This window comes from Pan paniscus, chromosome 2, assembly GCF_029289425.2.
Source record: "Pan paniscus chromosome 2, NHGRI_mPanPan1-v2.0_pri, whole genome shotgun sequence".
NCBI lineage: Eukaryota > Metazoa > Chordata > Mammalia > Primates > Hominidae > Pan > Pan paniscus.
In genome coordinates this window covers 150,864,660-150,888,875 of record NC_085926.1, presented here as the reverse complement: position 1 = coordinate 150,888,875, position 24,216 = coordinate 150,864,660, and the positions used below count along the sequence as shown (strand labels likewise).

Sequence of the window (24,216 nt, the reverse complement as noted above, 5' to 3'; positions counted from 1 at the left end):
TGGTGAAACCCTGTCTCTACAAAAATACAAAAATTAACTGGGCACAGTGGTGGGTGCCTGTAATCTCAGCTACTCTGGAGGCTGAGGCGGGAGAATCACTTGATGAACCCTGGAGGTAGAGGTTGCAGTGAGCCGAGATTGCGCCATTGTACCCCAGCCTGGGCGACAGAGTGAAATTCAGTCTCAAAAAAAAAAAAAAAAAGAATGAAGAATGCTATTCTTCCTCACCTAGAATATACCAGAATGGGAGTTGACTCATTTTCTTTGTTAACTTTACATTATTTCTTTGAACATTCTTTTTAATGAAAGCTGTACTCCAGTTAAGGGCTTCATATCTTTTGAGAATGTAAAATCTTACTCAGATATGCAAAATGACATGCTAAAGGACATGTACCAAAATTCTTTTTTTTACAAAATTCTTTATAATAATAGAGAATTAAAAATAACTTAAATGTTGTTTTTAGTAAAATGTTATAAAATTCATTATAATAATAATTAAAAATAACTTAAATGCTCATTAATTGAAGAAGAGATAAATAAAATATATGCAAATGATATAATTTGCATATGAAAACACAGCAGTTTACATAATTAGCTAAATCCATGTATCATCAAGGAAAAATCTCAAAAACATAAGTTTGTGTTATAAATTAAGCAAAATGAGATGTAGCACAAAACCATTTATGCAATTAAAAACATACTGTTCATGAGTATTTATGTATATATGTGTATGTGTATATATACATGTATATATATGTGTGTATGCATATTTAGAAAATGTATGTACTTATATGTGCGTATGTATGCATATATATACATACATGCATATATATTTAGAACACACATTAAATACCTAAGAGTGTTTACCTGTGGGAAAAAAGAATAGAAATTGGATTAAGCATGCAGGCCTAGGGAAAATTAATAAAATAACAAATTAAATTAAATAGGGGCAATGTATGGACTTCCTCAGGTCTTTGCTCAAATGTTCCCTTTCTCAATGCGGCTTACTCTGACCATTTTGACTCCTGATCCCCTTGTCTTGCATTTATTCTTTTTCCCATCGATGTAACATAATAATCAATTAGAATCTTGGCAGAAAACAAAATACCTCAGATAACTAAAAAAAAAAAAGAGTATAACTCAACAAGATTTAATGAAGAAACTAGTTGCAGAGTTGTGGTCAAGGTTAAGGGCACTGACAAGGAATACAGAGATACTTAGAGACCTAAGGAAGGAGCAAGGGGAGGAAATGGTGAAGAAGGGGTCCGGAGAGACCTAGAGCCTTGGGAGAGGAAGACCCTCAGCAGGACACAGGGACACAGCCTCTGCCAGAAACATAGACCCCAGCAGGAGGGAAATGAGAAAGAAGTAACCCAACTTCTACCTCGCATTGGCCCAACTTCATGAGAACCCAAATAACAAGGATGCCTGGGTGCTCTTCATAGGGCACTGACAGAACAGGGAATTAATTCATGAATTTGAGGAAGGGGATGTGATGATTATGTTGTGTGTCAACCTGACTTGGTTAAAAGATACCCAGATAGCTGCTACAACATTACTTCTGGGTGTCTGTGAGGGTGTTTCTGGAAGAGATTAGCATTTGAATCAGTGGACTGAGTAAAGAAGATCTGCCCTTAGCCATGTAGCGGGGAACTGTCCAATCTGCTGAGGGTCTAGATGTAAGAAAAAGGCAGAGGAATAGTGAATTCACTCTCTTCTGGAGCTGGGACTTCCAGCTTCTCCCGTCCTCAGACATCAGAGCTCCAGATTCTCAGGCCTTCAGATTCCGGGATGTAGGGACCTGCCCCACAGGGTCGGTGAGTTTCTCCCCGTGTGCGGTGACGAGAGTGTAGAAATAAAGACACAAGACAAAGAGATAAAAGAAAAGACAGCTGGGCCCGGGAGACCACTACCACCAATGCGCAGAGACCGGTAGTGGCCCCGAATGTCTGGCTGCACTGTTATTTACTGGATACAAAGCAAAAGGGGCAGGGTAAAGAGTGTGAGTCATCTCCAATGATAGGTAAGGTCACGTGGTTCACGTGTCCACTGGACAGGGGGCTTTTCCCTGCCTGGCAGCCGAGGCAGAGAGAGGGGACAAAAAGAAAGACAGCTTATGCCATTATTTCTACATATCAGAGACTTTTAGTACTTTCACTAATTTACTACTGCTATCTAGAAGGCAGAGCCAGGTGTACAGGATGGAACATGAAGGCAGACTAGGAGTGTGACCACTGAAGCACAGCATCACAGGGAGACTGTTAGGCCTCCGGATAACTGCGGGCAAGCCTGACTAATGTCAGGCCCTCCACAAGAGGTGGAGGAGCAGAGTCTTCTCTAAACTCCCCCGGGGAAAGGGAGACTCCCTTTCCTGGTCTGCTAAGTAGCGGGTGTTGTTCCTTGACACTTTTCGCTACCGCTAGACCACGGTCCGCCTGGCAACGGGCATCTTCGCAGACGCTGGCGTCACCACTAGACCAAGGAGCCCTTCTGGTGGCGCTGTCTGGGCATAACAGAAGGCTCGCACTCTTGTCTTCTGGTCACTTCTCACTGTGTACCCTCAGCTCTTATCTCTGTATGGCCTGGTTTTTCCTAGGTTATGATTATAGAGCGAGGATTATGATAATATTGGAATAAAGAGTAATTGCTACAAACTAATGATTAATGATATTCATATATAATCATGTCTATGCTCGAGATCTAGTATAACTCTTGTTGTTTTATATATTTTATTATACTGGAACAGCTTGTGCCCTCGGTCTCTTGCCTCAGCACCTGGGTGGCTTGCCGCCCACACTGGGACGTACACGAGTGCTTCATTTCTACCTCCCAGTTCTTGGGCCTTTGGTTTTAAACTGAGAGTTATGCCATTGCTCCCCTACTTCTCAGGCCTTTCATGCCTTCAGATTCAGACTGAATTATAGCACCAGGAAAATCAGACATTATATGTTCTCACTCATAAGCTATGAGGACACAAAGGCAAAAGAATGAAACAATGGACTTTGGGGACTCGGGACAGAGTGGGAGGGGGTGAGGGATAAAAGACTACAAGTTGCATACAGTGTACACTGCTCAGGTGATGGGTGTACCAAAATCTCAGAAATCACTACTGAAGAACTTATTCATGTAACCAAACATCACCTGTTTCCCCAAAACCAATTGAAATAAATAAATCAAAAAAAAAATACAGCACCAGCTTTCCTGATTCTCCAGATCGCAGAGAGCATATTGTAGGACTTCATGGCCTCCATAATCTCACGAGTCAATTCTCATAAAAAATTCCTTCTTATATATCTCTCCATATATCCTATTGGGTCTGTTTTTCTGGAGAACCTTGATTAATAGAGAAGGCAAACAAATATTAATTTGTAACTCTAATTAATAGGATACATAAATTTATAATAAAAATGTTTATATTATACACTTATTAAATTATTTATTATCTGTTTTCTTCTGCTAGAATGTAAGTTCCAAGAGGCCAGGATCTTTGTTTGGTTCATGTCTTCCCCAAGTGCCTAGGAGACTGCCAGATATAAAGTAGGTAATCAGTCAATAATTGTTTAATGAGTGCTATATCACTAATCAAGACTTATGCTCAATACAATTCTTTGAACCTGAGATGTATAAAGAAAAGACAACTAGGGTATAAGTTTTGAGTCAATTAGGGTGCAAGAGCATCCCGTGATATCAGAAAAGAGTCACTTTATTTATTTATTTATTTTATTTATTTATTTTTTTTGAGATGGAGTCTCACTGTGTTGCCCAGGGTAGAATGTAGTGGTGCAATCTTGGCTCACTGCTATTTCTGCCTCCCAGGTTCAAGTCATTCTCCTGCCTCAGCCTCCCAAGTAGCTGGGATTACAGGCACCTGCCACCACACCTGGCTAATTTTTATATTTTTAGTAGAGACGGGGTTTCACTACATTGGCTAAGCTGGTCTCGAACTCCTGACTTCAAGTCATCCACCTGCCTTGGCTTCCCAAAGTGCTGGGATTACAGGCATGAGCCACCGCACCCAGCCAATAGTCAGTTTTATAGTTCTGAGGAGAATTTTCTGGGTTGAATCAATTAATTTGTATTTCTATTCAGATATAGTACAAATAGAACGAATTAGTTTAAGATTCCAGATTAATACATTACCTAAATCTTACTACTACAAATACACAAATGACTCAGCTTCCCTCAGATTTAGTTCTTATTTCTGATGGACAACCATACACAAAGAAGTCATCAGAAAAACCCTCGCCAATGACTCCAGTAATCACAGTGACTCAATCCAAATGATTCTCTGCCTTCTCTGAAAGCATACAAAGGATAGAGCTGCAGTTAAACACTTCATAGTGCATCTTCCATATCTTCAGGTCAGCTAATGATATCTCAACAGTTCACTGGCCACCCCTCAGTTCTCCTCCTCTTTCAGGTAGTCAACATGTATCCCCAGAAATTTTCCAAATTCTGAGGAAGTGGGTCCCACCAAGAATTATTTTAGGGTGTGGTCTCTTATGAAAGATGGCTCTGATGGGAATTTCCATCCTAAGGATGTATATATCCAAACACATTACAATCTAACCTTTTTTGGTTACTATTGTAAATGCTTAGCTATCATAACAATCAGAATATGCTACTTGAAGCACAGGTTTATTTAATTATTATTACAATGAAGCCTTTTGCCTAGCACCTTAATAAATCGAACTGCATTAGGAAGTCCCCAGTAATGGGAAGTGTGTCCAGTGACTTCCAATTCTGGTCTTGAAATTATTTAAGCATTAAAGTAAGTTGCATATTTTTTCATCAGCCTAAATCTGAATAATTTATTGAGTAACCTTAAGGGATAATTTCAGATCCTTTGAGGAAAATGTCAACTTAATCCCGGAAACTGAAACAGGATTGCTATCTACAGTGGATTTTAAAATGGACTTATAGACCGTGCACTGTGGCTCACGCCTGTAATCCCATCACTTTGGGAGGCTGTGGCGGGTGGATCACTTCAGGTCAGGAGTTCCAGACCAGCCTGGCCAACATGGCGAAACCCCATCTCTACTAAAAACACAAATATTACCCGGGCGTGGTGGCACGTGCCTGTAATCTCAGCCACTCAGAGGCTAAGGCAGTAGAACCTGGGAGGCAGAGGTGGCAGTGAGCCAAGATGGCGCCACTGCACTCCAGCCTGGGCAACAGACTCCATCTCATTAAAAAAAAAAAAAAAAAAAGGACTTGTAATTCTTTGATACCCCGCCCATTCAGAGGCAAAGCGCCTTTGATCCTAGGCTCTATGACTGCTTGACTAATACAATACAATACAAGTGACACTGTGCCAGTTTCTGGCTCCGAACCTTAAGAAAATGGCAATTCCCACAACCTGTAGCTCTTGGAATAGTGGTTCTTCACACCCAGCTGTGAGGAAGCCAAGCAGCACAGGAGAGAGGCTATGTGAACAGATTCTAGCTAACAAACCCAGCTGAGGCCCCTGCCGACAGCCAGCATCAACACCCAGACATATGGGCAAATGAGACTTCAGATGATTTCAATCCCCTTCCAGCCATCACAGCTGGCCACACGTGAGCTCTGTCCAAACTGCAGACCGTGAACAGCATAAATAATTGTTATTTAATCCAGTAAATTGGGGTGGCTTGTTCCACAGCAATAGAACACTACCCGAGATTCCTGGTGGCTACAGAAATCTTTCCAGGTATATTTCCTACTTGTGGATACTGGATTTCTCCGAATGAGAAAAGCTCTGCCCTGTGTCTCAGTATACAAGCTGGGAGATGTAAATTTCTTTTTAGAATATTTAAGTTCAGACTTGGTTAATGAAAGTATTTTGTGAATTAACACACTTACAATAAAATGATACCAAAGTAATCTAAAGTGCTTTTCTGGAGCATTGGGCAGGTCTGAGGGGAATCTCGGGGATTTCTAATGGTCTGTGTCTGTCTTATTTCACTTAGAATAATGTTCTTCAGGCCCATCCATCCATGTTGTAACAAATGGCAGGATATTCTCCTCTTCAAGGCTGAATGGTATTCCATTACTTATATATACACATCATAGTTTCTTTATTCATCCCTTGATGGACACCTAGGTTGTTTCTATATCTTGGCTACTGTGAATAATGCTGCAATGAACATGGGAGTGCTGATATCTTTACAGGGTAAATATTTCATTTCGTTGGATACATACCTAGAAGAGGGATTGCTGGGTCATATGGTAGTTCTGTATTTAATCTCTTTAGGAACCTCTATACTGTTTTCCATAATGGCTGTACCAATCTACACTCTCAGCAACAGTGTATAAGGGTTCTCTTTTCTCCATAGCCTCGCCAACACTGGTGATCTCTTATCTTTTTAATAATAGCCATCCTAACAGATGTGAGGTGGTATATCATAGTGATATAGTGGTTTTGCTTTGCATTTCCCTGATTAGTGATGTTGAGTATCTTTTCATGTATCTGTTCACCATTTTTATGTTGTCTTTGGAGAAATGTCTATTCAAGTTCTTTGGCCATTTTATTTATTTATTTATTCATTTTTTAGAGATGGAGTCTCGTTATGTTACCCAGGTTGGTAACTCAAACTTCTGAGCTCAAGAGATTATCCCTCCTCAGCCTCTCAAAGTGCTGGGATTACAAACGTAAGCCACCACATGCAGACCTTTGTCCATTTTAAAATCAGGTTATATATTTTCTTGCTATTGAGTTGTATGAGTTCATTATAAATCTAGTGTATTAACTCCCTATTGGATACATGGTTTGCAAATTTTCCCCAATTTGTATTTTTTTTTTTTTTGCCTTTTGTTGATTGTTTTCTTTGCTGTGTGGAAGCTTGCTAGATTGATGTAGTACTATTTATTTTTGCTTTTGTAGCCTGAGCTTTTGATGTGATATCCAATAAATTATTGCCACGGCCAATGTCCAGGACATTTTTCTCTATGTATTTTCATTCTTTCACATTTATATTTTAGATGTTTGTAACATTACTTAATTTAGGAATATTTATTTAAATAAATCAAATAATTTTCATGCTGTATTCTTTTTTAAAATCTTGCTTGCTTTTTAAGAAAAATTACAGAATAAATATTTTAGAAAGTCCAAATAATAAATAAAAGCATAATTTTAACAGAGAGGTTTTCTGTCCACTAATCACTCCCCATGCAATGAATTTTTTCCAATTTGTTATTCCTTATTTCCACTTGCTCCCCAGGAAACCACTGCCAAGTTAGGTCTTCACCGTGGGAAAATTTATTAATCACTTTACCTTACCCTTTATAATTCCGTAATAAACATGACACACAGAGTCAATTTGAAGAAATATATTTTGTTTTATTTTTGCAAACTTTATAACCCATAAGATTAACTGTCATCTCTGGAACTAAAGTGGAATCTTATCTTTATCCTAATGTAAATGTCAACAGAATGAACTTTTTCAATATGTTTTGCAGTAAGTGTGAGACTATTTTAAATATAAATTATGCTGTTATATTTATTATCTTACATTTTCTAAGTAATTTATTTTTTAAAAGATGAGCACTTCTATTTTACGTATAATAAATAGGGGCCTGAAACCTTGATAAAATCTTCCACATATATATGTTAAAAGGAGAAATGACAGAACCTAGAGCTTCACTCTTCTCCCAAGTCAGCATTGCTGAGCCGACAGCCAAGTGGAAGGTACCACTGGAGAATTCAGGTGGCCGCATTGTAAATAATGTTGCTCCCGTTCTGTCTATTATAATTAAATGCTGCTTGTTATTCATAGAGTAAAACCTGTCTCCCATTGAACTTTTTTGCCAAAGAGATAAGAGAAAAAGGAAAATTTGAATTCACATTTTGTCACAAATAGCTTCTGCTTTAATTTAACCCATGAGCTTGTATTTCAGAATTTCTCTTAGGTGATATAAAAATTAAGAGAGCACTACCAGAATGACATTTTTAGCAACACTGAAACTTGATGGGATGTGCCATAAACTTATTAGATATTAGAGCACCCCTTAAAAGAGCAGTGGCCTGTTTCCTAATTAAGAGTGTGTTCCATCTCACAGGGGAAATCACTTAACTGCAGTATATTGTATTATACTTGTTCATTCAGCAAGCCTGATTGAGTACTTGTTATGTGCCATTGTTATAGGCACTGAGGACACAGCAGAGAACACATTAATATTCCTTCCAGTTGTAAAGATTACTTTCTTTTTAATCACATAAGTTTTATATAAAATATTGATAAAAGTAAAATGGGAAAGATTTTTTGTTTTTGTTTTTGTTTTTTATTTATTATACTTTAAGTTCTAGGGTACATGTGTACAACATGCAGGTTTGTTACATATGTATACATGTGCCATGTTAGTGTGCTGCACCCACTAACTTGTCATTTACATTAGGTATATCTCCCAATGCTATCCCTCCTGCCTATCCCCACCCCACAACAGGCCCCGGTGTGTGATGTTCCCCTTCCTGTGTCTATGTGTTCTCATTGTTCAATTCCCACCTATAAGTGAGAACATGCGGTGTTTGGTTTTCCGTCCTTGCAATAGTTTCAGAATGATGGTTTCCAGCTTCATCCATGTCCCCTACAAAGGACATGAACTCATCCTTTTTTATGGCTGCATAGTATTCCGTGGTGTATATGTGCCACATTTTCTTAATCCAGTCTATCATTGATGGACATTTGGGTTGGTTCCAAATCTTTGCTATTGTGAATAGTGCCACAATAAACATACGTATGCATGTGTCTTTATAGCAGCATGATTTATAATCCTTTGGGTATATACCTGACTTCAAACTATACTACAAGGCTACAGTAACCAAAACAGCTGGTTTGATTTTGGCTGGGTCAAATGGTATTTCTAGTTCTAGATCCTTAAGGAATTGCCACACTGTCTTCCACAATGGTTGAACTAGTTTACAGTCCCACCAGCAGTGTAAAAGTGTTCCTATTTCTCCACATCCTCTCCAGCACCTGTTGTTTCCTGATTTTGTAATGATCACCATTCTAACTGGTGTGAGATGGTATCTCATTGTAGTTTTGATTTGCATTTTTCTGATGGCCAGTGATGATGAGCATTTTGTCATGTGTCTGTTGGCTGCAGAAATGTCTTCTTTTGAGAAGTGTCTGTTCATATCCTTTGCCCACTTTTTGATGGGGTTGTTTGATTTTTTTCTTGTAAATTTGTTTAAGTTCTTTGTAGATTCTGGATATTAGCCCTTTGTCAGATGGGTAGATTGTAAAAATTTTCTCCCATTCTGTAGGTTGCCTGTTCACTCTGATGGTAATTTCTTTTGCTGTGCAGAAGCTCTTTAGTTTAATTAGATCCCATTTGTCAATTTTGGCTTTTGTTGCCAATGCTTTTGGTGTTTTAGTCATGAAGTCCTTGCCCATGCCTATATCCTGAATGGTATTGCCTAGGTTTTCTTCTAGGGTTTTTATGGTTTTAGGTCTAACAGTTAAGTCTTTAATCCATCTTGAATTAATTTTCATATAAGGTGTAAGGAAGGGATCCAGTTTCAGCTTTCTACATATGGCTAAGCCAGTTTTCCCAGCACCATTTATTAAATAGGGAATCCTTTCCCCATTTGTTGTTTTTGTCAGGTTTGTCAAAGATCAGATGGTTGTAGACGTGTGGTATTAATTCTGAGGGCTCTGTTCTGTTCCATTGATCTATATCTCTGTTTTAATACCAGTACCATGCTGTTTTGGTTACTGTAGCCTTGTAGTATAGTTTGAAGTCAGGTAGTGTGATGCCGCCAGCTTTGTTCTTTTGGGTTAGGATTGTCTTGGCAATGAGGGGTCTTTTTCGGTTCAAGCAGTTTTTTCCAATTCTGTGAAGAAAGTCATTGGTAGCTTGATGGGGATGGCATTGAATTAACAAATTACCTTCGGTGGTATGGCCATTTTCACAATATTGATTCTTCTTATCCATGAGCATGGAATGTTTTTCCATTTGTTTGTGTCCTCTTTGATTTCATTGAGCAATGGTTTGTAGTTCTCCTTGAAGAGGTCCTTCACATCCCTTGTAAGTTGGATTCCTAGGTATTTTATTCTCTTTGAAGCAATTGTGAATGGGAGTTCACTCCTAATTTGGCTCTCTGTTTGTCTGTTTTGGCGTATAGGAATGCTTGTGAGTTTTGCATATTGATTTTGTGTCCTGAGACTTTGCTGAATTTGCTTATCAGCTTAAGGAGATTTTGGGCTGAGACGATGGGGTTTTCTAAATATACAATCATGTCATCTGCAAACAGGGACAATTTGACTTCCTCTTTTCCTAATTGAATACCCTTTATTTCTTTCTCTTGCTTGACTGCCCTGGCCAGAACTTCCAACACTATGATGAATAGCAGTGGTGAGATAGGGCATCCTGTCTTGTGCCAGTCTTCAAAGGGAATGCTTCCAGTTTTTGCCCATTCAGTATGATATTGGCTGTGGGTTTGTCATAAATAGCTCTTATTATTTTGAGATATGTCCCATCAATACCTAATTTATTGAGAGTTTTTAGCATGAAGGGCTGTTGAATTTTGTCAAAGGCGTTTTCTGCATCTATTGAGATAATCATGTGGTTTTTGTTTTTGGTTCTGGTTATATGATGGATTACGTTTACTGATTTGTGTATGTTGAACCAGCCTTGCATCCCAGGGATGAAGCCAACTTGATCGTGGTGGATAAGCTTTTTGATGTGCTGCTGGATTTGGTTTGCCAGTATTTTACTGAGGATTTTTGCATCGATGTTCATCAGGGATATTGGTCTAAAATTCTTTTTTTTGTTGTGTCTCTGCCAGGCTTTGGTATCAGGATGATGCTGGCCTCTTAAAATGAGTTAGGGAGGATTCCCTCTTTTTGTATTGATTGGAATAGTTTCAGAAGGAATGGTACCAGCTCCTCTTTGTACCTCTGGTAGAATTCGGCTGTGAATCCATCTGGTTCTGGACTTTTTTTGGTAGGTAGGCTATTAATTATTGTCTCAATTTCAGAGCCTGTTATTAGTCTATTCAGGGATTCAACTTCTTCCTGGTTTAGTCTTGGGAGGGTGTAGGTGTCTAGGAATTCATCCATTTCTTCTAGATTTTCTAGTTTATTTGCGTAGAGGTGTTTATAGTATTCTCCGATGGTAGTTTGTATTTCTGTGGGATCAGTGGTGATATCCCCTTAATCATTTTTTATTGTGTTTATTTGATTCTTCTCTCTTTTCTTCTTTATTAGTCTTGCTAGCAGTCTATCAATTTTGTTGATCTTTTCAAAAAACCAGCTCCTGGATTCATTGATTTTTTGAAGGGTTTTTTGTGACTCTATCTCCTTTAGTTCTGCTCTGATCTTAATTATTTCTTGCCTTCTGCTAGCTTTTGAATGTGTTTGCTCTTGCTTCTCTAGTTCTTTAAATTGTGATGTTAGGGTGTCAATTTTAGATCTTTCCTGCTTTCTTTTGTGGGCATTTAGTGCTATAAATTTCCCTCTATACACTGCTTTAAATGTGTCATTCTGGTATGTTGTGTCTTTGTTCTCATCGGTTTCAAAGAACATCTTTATTTCTGCCTTCACTTCTTTATGTACCCAGTAGAAATTCAGGAGCAGGTTGTTAAGTTTCCATGTAGTTGAGCGGTTTTGAGTGAGTTTCTTAATCCTGAGTTCTAGTTTGACTGCACTGTGGTCTGAAAGACAGTTTGTTATAATTTCTGTTCTTTTACATTTGCTGAGGAGTGCTTTACTTCCAACTATGTGGTCAATTTTGGAATAAGTGCAATATGGTGCTGAGAAGAATGTATATTCTGTTGATTTGGGGTGGAGAGTTCTGTAGATGTCTATTAGGTCCGCTTGGTGCAGAACTGAGTTCAATTCCTGGATATCCTTGTTAACTTTCTATCTTGTTGATCTGTCTAATGTTGACAGTGGGGTGTTAAAGTCTCCCATTATTATTGTGGGGGAGCCTAAGTCTCTTTGTAGTCTCTAAGAGCTTGCTTTATGAATCTCGGTGCTCCTGTATTGGGTGCATATATATTTAGGATAGTTAGCTCTTCTTGTTGAATTGATCCCTTTACCATTATGTAATGGCCTTCCTTTTCTCTTTTGATCTTTGTTTGTTTAAAGTCTGTTTTATCAGAGACTAGGATTGCAACCCCTGCCTTTTTTTGTTTTCCATTCGCTTGGTAGATCTTTCTCCATCCCTTTATTTTGAGCCTATGTGTGTCTCTGCATGTGAGATGGATCTCCTGAATACAGCACACTGATGGGTCTTGACTCTTTATCCAATTTGCCAGTCTCTATCTTTTAATTGGAGCATTTAGCCCATTTACATTTAAGGTTGATATTGTTATGTGTGAATTTGATCCTGTCATTATGATGTTAGCTGGTGATTTTGCTTGTTAGTTGATGCAGTTTCTTCTTAACATCGATGGTCTTTACAATTTGGCATGTTTTTGCAGTGGCTGGTACCGGTTGTTCCTTTCCATGTTTAGTGCTTCCTTCAGGAGCTCTTGTAAGGCAAGCCTGGTGGTGACAAAATCTCTCAGCATTTGTCTGTAAAGGATTTTATTTCTCCTTCACTTATGAAGCTTAGTTTGGCTGGATATGAAATTCTGGGTTGAAAATTCTTTCCTTTCAGAATGTTGAATATTGGCCCCCACTCTCTTCTAGCTTGTAGAGTTTCTGCCGAGAGATCCGCTATTAGTCTGATGGGCTTCCCTTTGTGGGTAACTCGACCTTTCTCTCTGGCTGCCTTTAACATCTTTTCCTTCATTTCAACTTTGGTGAATCTGACAATTATGTGTCTTGGAGTTGCTCTTCTCGAGGAGTATCTTTGTGGTGTTCTCTATATTTCCTGAATTTGAATGTTGACCTGACTGGCTAGATTGGGGAAATTCTCCTGGATAGTGTCCTGAAGAGTGTTTTCCAACTTGGTTCCATTCTCCCCATCACTTTCAGGTACACCAATCAGACGTATATTTGGTCTTTTCACATAGTCCCATATTTCTTGGAGGCTTTGTTCATTTCTTTTTATTCTTTTTTCTCTAAACTTCTCTTCTCACTTCATTTCATTCATTTGATATTCCATCACTGACATCCTTTCTTCCACTTGATCAAATCAGCTACTGAAATTTTTGCTTGCGTTGTGTAGTTCTCGTGCCATGGTTTTCAGCTCCATCAGGTCATTTGAAGTCTTCTCTACACCGTTTATTCTACTTAGCCATTCGTCTGATGTTTTTTCAAGGTTTTTAGCTTCTTTGCGATGGGTTCGAACATCCTCCTTTAGCTTGGAGAAGTTTATTACTGATCGTCTGAAGCCTTCTTCTCTCTACTTGTCAAAGTCATTCTCCATCCAGCTTTGTCCCGTTGCTGGCGAGGAGCTGCATTCCTTTGGAGGAGAAGAGGTGCTCTGATTTTTAGAATTTTCAGCTTTTCTGCTCTTTCTCTCCATCTTTGTGGTTTTTATCTACCTTTGGTCTTTGATGATGGTGGCGTACAGATGGGATTTTGGTGTTTGCCCTTTCTGTTTGTTAGTTTTCCTTCTAACAGTCAGGACCCTGAGCTGCAGGTCTGTTGGAGTTTGCTGGAGGTCCATTCCAGACCCTGTTTGCCTGGGTATCAGCAGCGGAGGCTGCAGAACAGCAAATATTGCAGAATGGCAAATGTTGCTGCATGATCCTTTCTCTGGAAGCTTCATCTCAGAGGGGCATCCGGCTGTATGAAGTGTCAGTCAGCCCCTACTGGGAAGTGTCTCTCAGTTAGGCTACTCGGGTGTCAGGGACCCACTTGAGGAGGCTGTCTGTCAGTTCTCAGATCTCAAACTCTGTGCTGGGAGAACCACTACTCTCTTCAAAGCTGTCAGACAGGGGCGTTTAAGTCAGCAGAAGTTTCTGCTGTCTTTTGTTCAGCTATGCCCTGCCCCCAGAGGTGGAGTCTACAGAGGCAGGTAGGCCTCCTTGAGCTGCACTGGGCTCCACCCACTTCTGGAAAGATTTTTAAATATACAGTTTTAGTATAAACTTTGACAAGAACTGATTTTACTAAGTAAAATAGAATGCGTCTCCTGCTTTTTCCCTAAGGTGAATAATATTTCTAGGAGTAATTTGAACCTAACTGCCTCTTAAACTATACATATTACAAAATTACCAGGAATATAAAATTTAGGAATCTATTTTAAATTTTTAATGATTTTATTTTATTATACATATTTTTTAAAATGTTATGTTGGCATATTAGTTCTCTCACACTGCTATAAAGATACTACCTGAGACTTTTACAAAGAAACAAGGTTTAATTGACTCATACTTCCACATGGCCGGGGAGGCCTCAGGAAACTTACAATCATGGTGGAAGGTGAAGGAGAGGCAAGCACCTTGTTCACAGGTGGCAGGAGAGAGAGCCCAGGGGAAACTGTCAATTTTAAGCCATCAAATCTCATAAGAACTCCCTCACTATCAAGAGCATAGCATGGGGGAAACTGCCTTCATAATCCAATCACCTCCCACCAGGTCCCTCCCTCACCATGTGGGGATTGCAACTCAAGATGAGATTTGGGTGGGGATGCAGAGCCAAACCATATTAGGTGGGGGGTAAATGAACAAGCCATCATAAGCTTTATTGATAGTCAATGCTCTTCCAAAGGAATATTCATACTAATAAATAAATTAATGAATTGCAAGTTAATTCTAGACCTTAAGCTATATCCACTTTGTGCTAGAAATCCTTCAATACAGGAGATATTCTGGTTTACAAGACAGGCAAAATTCCTGTTTTCATGGAACTTATTTTCTATTTGAAGTATGTGTGCATTTATTTATAAGTAAATAAATAACCAAAGGCTATGGACTGAATTGTGTTTTTCTTAAATGTACAGGTGGAAGTTCTAACCCCTAGTATTTCAGAATGTGATTCTATTTGGAGATGGGATCTTTAAAAAGGTAATTAAGTTAAAATAAGGTCATTAGTGTGGCTAAAATCCAATATGACTGGTGTCATAAGAATAGATTAGGACACAGACACACACAGAGAAAAGACCATGTGAAGGCACAGGGAAAAGACAGCTATCTACAAGCCAAAGAGAGAGACCTCAAAAGAAACCAACCCTGCTATACCTCGATCTCAGAAATCTAGCCTCCAGAATTGTGAGAAAATACATTTCTGCTGTGTAAACCACTCAGTCTGTGATACTTTGTTATGGCAGACCTAACAAATTTATACTAAGCAAGTACTATAAGATCAAATTAAATGTAATGGGATAGAGAGTGATGGAGGGGTTACCTTGGAATGGATGTCCAGAGAACATTTCTCCAAGGAGCAGATATTTAAACTGAGATCTAAGTGGTAGCTATGTAATGCTGAGAAGAGAGCATGCTGTCAGAGGGAATAAGTAGAGCAAAGTTTCTATGGTTCAGCAAACCAAAGGAAAGCAGGTGTCAATTAGGTTTAATGGAAAATGGGGTTGCATTTCTGAGCTAAGTTTAGAGTACAGTTTAGAAGCCAGGGAGAAGAGTTTGATTTTTTTTTGAGACGGAGTTTCGCTCTTGTTGCCTAGGCTGAAATGCAGTGACACAATCTCGGCTCACTGCAAACTCTGCTTCCAGGGTTCAAGTCATTCTCCTGCCTCAGCCTCCCAAATAGCTGGGATTACAGGTGCTCACCACCACACCTGGCTAATTTTTGTATTTTTAGTAGAGATGGGGTTTCACAATGTTGGCCAGGCTGGTCTTGAGCTCCTAACCTCAAGTGATCCACTTGCCTTGGCCTCCTAAAGTGCTGGGATTACAGGAGTGAGCCACCGTGCCTGGCCAAGAGGAGTTTGATTTGAAGTGCAATGGATGGTCACTGGAGGGTGTGAGTTACAGAAGTGATATTGTTGAATACACGTTTTAAAAAGATAACACTGACTGCTAGGTGGGGAATGGATGTAAAGGGAAAGAGGAAACAAAAAGAGGCCACCATGGTTGTTCAAGCAAGAGATGTGTTGACTTGGGCAGGCTGATTGTTGTGTAGATGGAAAGGACTGGTTAGATCCAAAGTGTGTTTTGAAGGGAGAAACCACAGTTCTTATTGCCAGATTGTGATTGTGGTAGGAAAGAAAGGGATCAATAATTTTTAGGTTTAGGAACTAGGTGAGACAAGGAAGGCATCAGAAGGAGCAGGTTTGGGGGAAAATTGAGAGTTCTGTTTTGCCTGTGTTATCTTGAAGATCCAAAGTAGGCAGCTGAAAGTATAGGCCTGATTTCTGGAGTGCATCTGGACTTGTGATATGAAGTTGGAAGTCACTGGTATAGAGATAGAATATAACGTGGGGATTGGAGAAATGTCTTGTTTCACCAGGGGGCAGTAATCTGGGATGGTCACTGTGGACAGGACTCAGCATAGGTCTTACTTTATTTTTCAAAATAAATGATGCTTTTGAGGTTTGTGCAGACGTTAAGTCTGATCTAGGTAGAAAGGGTGTGTTTTGCGCATAGTAATCTGTTCCCAGACCCTCAGGATGCAGGATGCAGTAAAACATCCATTTTAAAAATCAAACAACTTAGGATATCTCTCTGTTCCTTCTCATGTGTATCTTTATTTCAAACCCTCTGAATACACTAGAACTCTCTTCTTAATGTTCTCCTGCTGCCTCTTGTGTATTTTACTCAAACAAAATTTTATGAGACTTTAGAGAAAAATGAAAATCAGACTTAGTAAGTTAACAAATTAGATCCTGCATCCTCCTTTTTTTTTTTTTTTTTTTTTTTTTTTCTGAGACAGAGTCTCACTCTATTGCCCAGGCTGGAGTGCAGTGATGTGATCCTGGCTCACAACAACCTCTACCTCCCAGGCTTAAGCAATTCTCCCACCTCAGCCTCCTGAGTAGCTGGGACTACAGGTGCATGCCACCATGCCTGGTGAATTTTTTTATTTTTTATTGTTTTGCAGAGACAGAGTTTCCCCATGTTGCCTAAGGTGCTCTTGAACTCCTGGGCTCAAGCCTCCTCGGCCTTCCAAAGTGCTGGGATTACAGGTGTGAACCACTGTGCCCAGCCTGCCCCCTCATAATATCATCCAGCTTCCCCTTCTGGAGGGGAATAAACAAGGGCTGAAATAAAATGGAGTTAGTTATAATGACTCACTGAATTGCAGACAGAAAAAAATAATCTATGACTCATTAGCCCTATGAAGGTGTCAGAAAATAAAATAAAATTCAGCATATGGTCTTGACATATAGAAGTGCCTCAAGCAAAAGATATTTTATAATTAGAAACTCAACAAATTCGTTCACTCATCCATTCAATAGTTGAGAATCAACTATGTTTTAAGCACTTCCTTGCCAGCCAAAGTGGTATGGTATATGGTATATGACAAAGCCTCTGTTAAGTGGATGCTTCTTCCTGGGGCATTAAATCTGGATCAAATGAAGCTGGTGGCTTTCTCTTCCAGTAGTTCCTGCAAAAAAACAGTTATTTTGTTTGCTCCTGTTGATCCTATGCTATTATCCTGATTCTTATTCAGTTTCCAAATCTTGTTTTCTAGGCTGCATTGACTCCATGAACCTTTTGCTGTACTTCTTATACATTCCTTTTCTGCTACAGAAAGCCAGGGACATTATCTCTTCTGGTTACTATATGTTGTACTTGCAGAACTACTAAAACTTAAATCAGACTTTCAAAGTCTAAATGTACATACATCTCAAATGACTAAATACCAGAAATTTCTATCCAACTTTCATACGTTAGAGAATGAAGGCCAATTTTCTCCATGAAACCCTGTACTGATTCAAGAATAGGCGGAAGACAAACTCTGCTTATCCAATTATTTCTTAGGTTAGCTCTATTTTGCTGAATCCTAAAATAGCATATTATTTCTTGCTGCCCATCTTGTCACAGTTGAAGAATGAAAATTTGGGTTAAAGGATGGGGACAAGTAGAACTAATTGCTAGGTCAAGCAAAGTAAATTAGATGCAATGTCTAAGTCTATTAATAGAAACTGTCCCCAGAACCCTGTGCTATAGAGCTAAGTGCCAAAGAGAATAAAACATCGAATTGGTCCAATCATTTCCAATTTGATGACCAAGAAATGAAAACACTTGGGGGAGTCTATTCACAAGCTCAGAATATTTCTAGTTCTCTTTCTTTGTCAGATCTTCAGGGTAGGCTTTGGACTTTCAAAGCCAGAAGTGATAGCAAGTCATTCTAAAGTGTGCAGAAATGGAAGCATGATGAAGCATAAGCCCTCAGTCTTCTCGTTAGCCTTCTGGGTGGAAAAGATAAAGAAAACCAGTTTAAAAAATGCCAGTATCTTCTTTCCGGCAGCCATAGGCACCTTAGCTTTTTGTTTTTAAAGAAATGCCACAAGAAGGCATTTGGTTAAGAGAGGGAAAAGAAGTGTGCTTTGTAACTTTCGCTAGAAGTTAGAAATAAGAGAAAAGAGTTCTGCTTTCAACTGGCCCTGCATATTAGAAATCACTCTGACTATTGCATACATTTAGACCAATGAAAGTCATATATTAATGTATCATTTTACTGCCTTTAACACTCTTGCATCCACAGTCAAATCTGAAATATGAAGTAACACTCAAGGGATTCTGTGAAGTTAATATTGTCTCTGTTTTGCAGATGAAGGTTTTCTACTCAGAAAAATAAACTTGCCCTTAATCACACAGCTAAGAAATTCCGGAACACAGATCAGAAGCTGAATCTTCATGATCGTAATAATTTCATAAAATAATGATAAGTTCACATTATAATAACTCTAGAAGAGAATGCATGCAACACTATCAGCATTAAATCCCCATTTCTGGGCTAAATGACTACATGGATTAATACTTATGCGTGACATAGAGTCATGATAAAAAGCGATGCCACAGTCAAAATTGTTTTGATGATCCCAAAAACAATTCCTCAAAGACCTATTGTTTGGAGATAATTATAGTCAGATTGAAAATTATAGAAAGAGAGATTTGGGGAAATTGGGTGGTAGCCTTGGCAGGCTAAGTATCAAATTGTTTGTTTTCAAAAGAATCAAATTGTTGAAGCTTGTTTCTTAAGGAAGAAATGGTTTCAAAAATGATTAAGTAGGCTGAGTGTGGTGGCTCCTGACTGTTATCTCATTGCCTTGGGAAGCTGAGGTGAAAGGATCACTTGAGGCCAGGAGTTCAAGACCAGCCTGGACAACATGGTGAGACACCATGTATAAAAAATAGTTTTGTTTTTAGTTATCTGGTGTGGTGGCATGCATCTGTAGTCCTAGCTACTTGGGAAACTGAGTTGGGAAGATCACTTTAGCCCAGGAGTTCAAGGTTACAGTGAGCTATGATCACACCACTGAACCCATGCCTGGGTGACAGAGTGTGACCCTGTATCTAAATTTCTTTTTTTTTTAGTGGGATATACCTCATTTCTGCTAGAAGGGCTCTAATTTTCTAGCTCAGGTTTCCCCATTGACTTCCTACTTTATTCTTTTCTTTTTTTCTTTCTTTCTTTTTTTTTTTTTTTGAGATGGAGTTTCACTCTTGTTGCCCAGGCTGGAGTGCAATGGTGCGATCTTGGCTCACTGCAACCTCCGCCTCCCGGGTTCAAGCAGTTCTCCTGCCTCAGCCTCCCAGGTAGCTGGGATTACAGGCATGCACCACCACACCTGGCTATAAAAAAATTTTTAAAGGGATTTGTATATTATTATTGTATTGAATTATATATCATAGGTTGATATACATCTATTAAAATATCAATAGACTCCAAGTTCTTCACATGTGTTGGGCCTGAATTTACCAGGAGAAACATATATTTATTGCTAAATTTTAAAGAAAGTTTATATGAGTGGTGCTACCTGCTATTGTAATAATAATAAATAACAAAACAGCTAGAGTTTATTGAGTGTTTACTATGAATCATATCATTTAATTCTTAAAGCAATCTATTAGAATGGTGCTATTATTATTCCCATTTTGTAGTTCAGATAAAATGTGTACCACCATGTGCTACTGTAATGAATCATCTTATGTTGCCATTTTAGAAGGCTTGGATTTTATTTCTCAACCCTCCACTTAGGTGGGTGGCCAAAGGCAGTCACATGAGTTGCTGCTTTGTAAAATAGATATAGTAATTAATCACCATTATTGCCACCCATATTTCTTAAGAGATCATATATGAGGAAATTTTTTAAAACTATAAAATACTATATTATGATTTTAAATTAATATTTTATTATTATTGTTAAGAAAATAAAGTCCAAGAAAGACATTGTGTAAGGAAATATGGCTGAACACGAGGACCATATTCTTAAGATTATTTGTTTTCAAATATTTTAACTTTCCCCTTGACAATGTTATTTTCTCACTGTCAGTAAGATTTACAAGATTTATTTACAGTAGAAATGACATTCATTGAACCATTTGTTATCTGTGCCCTGTAGCCAGCCAAAAAACAACAGTTGGGGATGGTTCTTCTGCTTATGTCAGTGAGATCTTTAGATCTTTAGAGAATGGTTGCCCAGTTGCAATTTCAGGTAACCCGTGTCTCTAAGATAATGAACTGCCATTTTTGTTTTTTAATATTTATGTGTTTGATAAAAGGATGGGGTAATTGGAGGTAAAGGAAAAAGAGATGGAAGACATGAGAAGTGATTTTGTAGAAATGAGGAGTTGGGAGCCTAGAAGGAAGGTTGATGAACCAGATAGAAAAGGAATTCCATGTTGCTAAGAAGGGGGAAGATCAGACCGCAGGTTGAGAAAAGTGAAAGGTGAAGTTGGTATGTAAATCAGAAAACTTAAATGGAAATTGCATGATTAGTAAAGAGGTTGAATGTGGTGTAGCATTATAAATGGTATGAGTGGTGCTTCAGCAGCAAGGACTTCCCATTAGACTGGGTGGGTATTGAGCTGGGGTAAATGTCAGCTGTAAGATTTGAGAGATTTTGAGGGATGGAATGTTGAGCGGAGAAAATAATGACTCAGTAATTTTCTAGATAGCATGGTAAACCCCTCAGGGAATATTTTCTGCACATGAGGAACATACAGCCCATTTCTCCTCTCCCACTTCATTCTAAAATGTGATTTCAGCTTCAAAAAGTGTATGATACATGCATACATATATACACAGGTGTGTGTACAAACACACACCCATCTAAGGTTTCAGAGGGCTCATTTGGTTACATCTCCACCTAGGATTGTATTTTGTACAATGGAGAATGTGAGCTCTGTGAAAACAGAAACTGATTGTGTATTTTGTTCACTGCTTTATGCCAAATGTCAGGCAAATAACTCTGTCAATAAAAGATCACTAACAGATATTGGGTGAATGAGTGAGTGAATATCATTCATTCTTGGTTTTATAGCAAATCCTCTAATTTTCTGAGGTGGAGATCAAAATCTCATTTTCACCATAGAAGGCTTCGTTTATTCATCATCACCATAGAAGGCTTTATTTTGACCTGTAAACTTATTTGAAAACAATGGACAAAATGCACACTTCATGAAGAAAAAATCTCAATACTTAATAATACTCTTATATAAGTAGGTTTTCGTGTTACTATGCTCTAAATGAAGAAAAGTCTGGGCATTCAACTATTGGGAAAATGTTTACATATATAGGGATGATGATAAATTTTCAAACAAATTTATTTGGGAACTAAAAGATTACTGAAAGCCACTGTCTTTTACAAATGCACAAGATGCAAAGCTCAGTTAAATAAAGATATAAATAAAAACCAACTTTTTTTTTTTTTTTTTGAGACGGAGTCTTGCTCTGTCACCCAGGCTGGAGTGCAGTGGCATGATCTCGGCTCAGTGCAAGCTCTGCCTCCCGGGTTCACACCATTCTCCTGCCTCAGCCTCCCGAGTAGCTGGGACTACAGGTGCCCACCACCACGCCTGGCTATTTTTTTGCATTTTTAGTAGAGACGGGGTTTCACCATGATAGCCAGGATGGTCTCGATCTCCTGACCTCATGATCCACCCGTCTCAGCCTCCCAAAGTGCTGGGATTATAGGCGTGAGCCATCGCGCCCGGCCACCAACTTTTTTTTTTTTAATTGTACTTTAAGCTCTGGGATACATGTGCAGAACGTGCAGGTTTGTTACATAGGTATACACATGTCATGGTGGTTTGCTGCACCCGTCAGCTTGTCATCTACATTAGGTATTTCTCCTAATGCTATCCCTCCCCTAGCCCCTGACCCCCTGACAGGCCCCAGTGTGTGATGTTCCCCTCCATGTGTCCATTTATTCTCATTGTTCAACTCCCACTTACAAGTGAGAACATGTGGTGTTTGGGAAAGCCAACTTTTAAAAACGAATATTGAAATGTCATTGATGTCAGGTTAGCACTGGTGGAAGATTTTAAAAGCTTCTCAAAACTGACATTTTTAATCAAAGTAATATTTTTAATAATAGTTCCTCTGTGATCATGGCAATCACTCGTGTTATTCAGAATCTATTTTTTGATACACGTACATAGGTACAGCTCTAAATGTGGGTGGTGTAGGCAGCACATAGACAGTGCGATCCGAAGGTCACAAAAAGGGCTACATTTCCCTAAATCCATCCACATAGTCAATAGTATAATGTTGGGTTTGTTGAGAATGCTATAATATTATTTGAACATATTATTCTGTGATCTTATCTCTACCACATCAAATAGGGAGAGTATGTAGCAACAGATGTTTGAGGAATTTAAGTCACTTACTTAAGACCATATAGCTAATAAATAATAGAGCTGAGACTCAAGCCAAAGTCTTCTTACTCATAATCTAATGTTCTTTTTCACTATAACAGTGTCGTTTTAGGTGCCTCAATTCCCTGCACTAGGGATCTTCTTTTGTTAGAACAGTCATATCTCAAAATGTAATACATTAAACCAAAAAGAATAATTGACTCTTGGAAAGAAAAATCATAGGTCTAAGGAGATGCAATGCAGAATAGGTAAATTTTGAAGATTAAAAATTAAAAGTTCCATGGACAGATCACTGTTGTTGATGAAGACATCTGGACAAGCCAGGTAACATCACACTGACAGAATTATTTGCCTGACATCTGGCACATTAAGGAGGCCCTTAATAGCTGGCACATAGAAAGCACACAAGCTTTGCGGATTATCACTGGAAGCTGAAGTAACTGGAGTAGGGATTGAATCTGAAGACGAGTTGAGACCATAGCCCAAGACTAACCTCTTTTTGATTAGAAACTACTCATATATATATATATATTTTTTATCAAAACACATAATTTTCTTTGAAAAGTGACATTTCCTTTTTGGGCAGTAAAATAAATTATTTCAAAGTTCTAATGTTCAAATACTAGACTTTTTTTAAAACTTAAATTATTATTATTATTTTCTAGACAATTGAACACTTCCAACAAAGTTATGCAATAGGAAATAAAGAAGAAAGACCATTTTAAATATGCATGACTCCCATCTCCCCACTCTTTAAGACACACATAGATCTGGACATTAAAGGTGAATATTTTTCTGTGTAGAGAAAAGCATGGATTGGGAAACACCGAGACCTGCCCTCCTTTCATCCCTTAGGATTTAAGTGTCCCACCGAGGGCTCCATGCTAGAGAGTTACATTTACTGGACATGAGTGAAAAGTACTGTAGTCCATGTGCAGGGAGGACTAATAAAGATATTTGAGTCCAAAGTAGACACTTGAAGGCTTCAGACCCAGTCACCGCAGGCAACTAAGTGCTTGTTCAGAAAAGTCAGATGAGGAGCTGGCATTAAGTACCTTCTAACTGCATAGCCATTTTACCTTCATTTTATGGCTTGCTATCAAAACCTCTTTTATTTAAGATTCTAACAGTTGATTAAAAGCCCAGATTAGATTTTGCTAGAAAGAAAAAAATCTAAGTTAGCGTCAAGTCCTCCTCTTTTTAAAGAACATTTTTTTAGAGATGGAGTCTCAGTCTACACCCAGGCTAGAGTGCAGTGGCATGATCACGGCTCACTACTGCCTTGAACTCCTCAGTTCAAGAGAGAGCTTCCTACCTCAGCCTCCCAAATTGCTGGGACTGCAGGCGTGCACGACCATATGTGGCTAATTAAAAAAATTTATTTAGAGATGAGATTTCACTATGCTGTTGAGGCTGGTCTCCAAATCCTAGGCTTAAGCAATCCTCCTGCCTCAGCTTCCTGAGAACCTCTTGATTCTTTGTGTCATTAGTTTTAGAAAACTCTCCTGAGATGTTCCCCTTCCTGTGTCCATGTGTTCTCATTGTTCAATTCCCACCTATGAGTGAGAATATGCGGTGTTTGGTTTTTTGTTCTTGCGATAGTTTACCGAGAATGA

General features: G+C 38.7%; 1 long non-coding RNA gene across 1 annotated transcript in view; it reads right to left on the bottom strand.

The window, feature by feature from the left end:
• Nucleotides 1-1,904: 1,904 nt before the first annotated feature.
• Nucleotides 1,905-24,216, bottom strand: part of LOC134730054 (uncharacterized) — a 137,817-nt gene continuing 115,505 nt past the window's right edge. The window contains exon 3 of the long non-coding RNA XR_010111678.1: nucleotides 1,905-3,333. This is a non-coding gene — a long non-coding RNA (uncharacterized LOC134730054). The remainder of the gene's footprint in view (nucleotides 3,334-24,216) is intronic.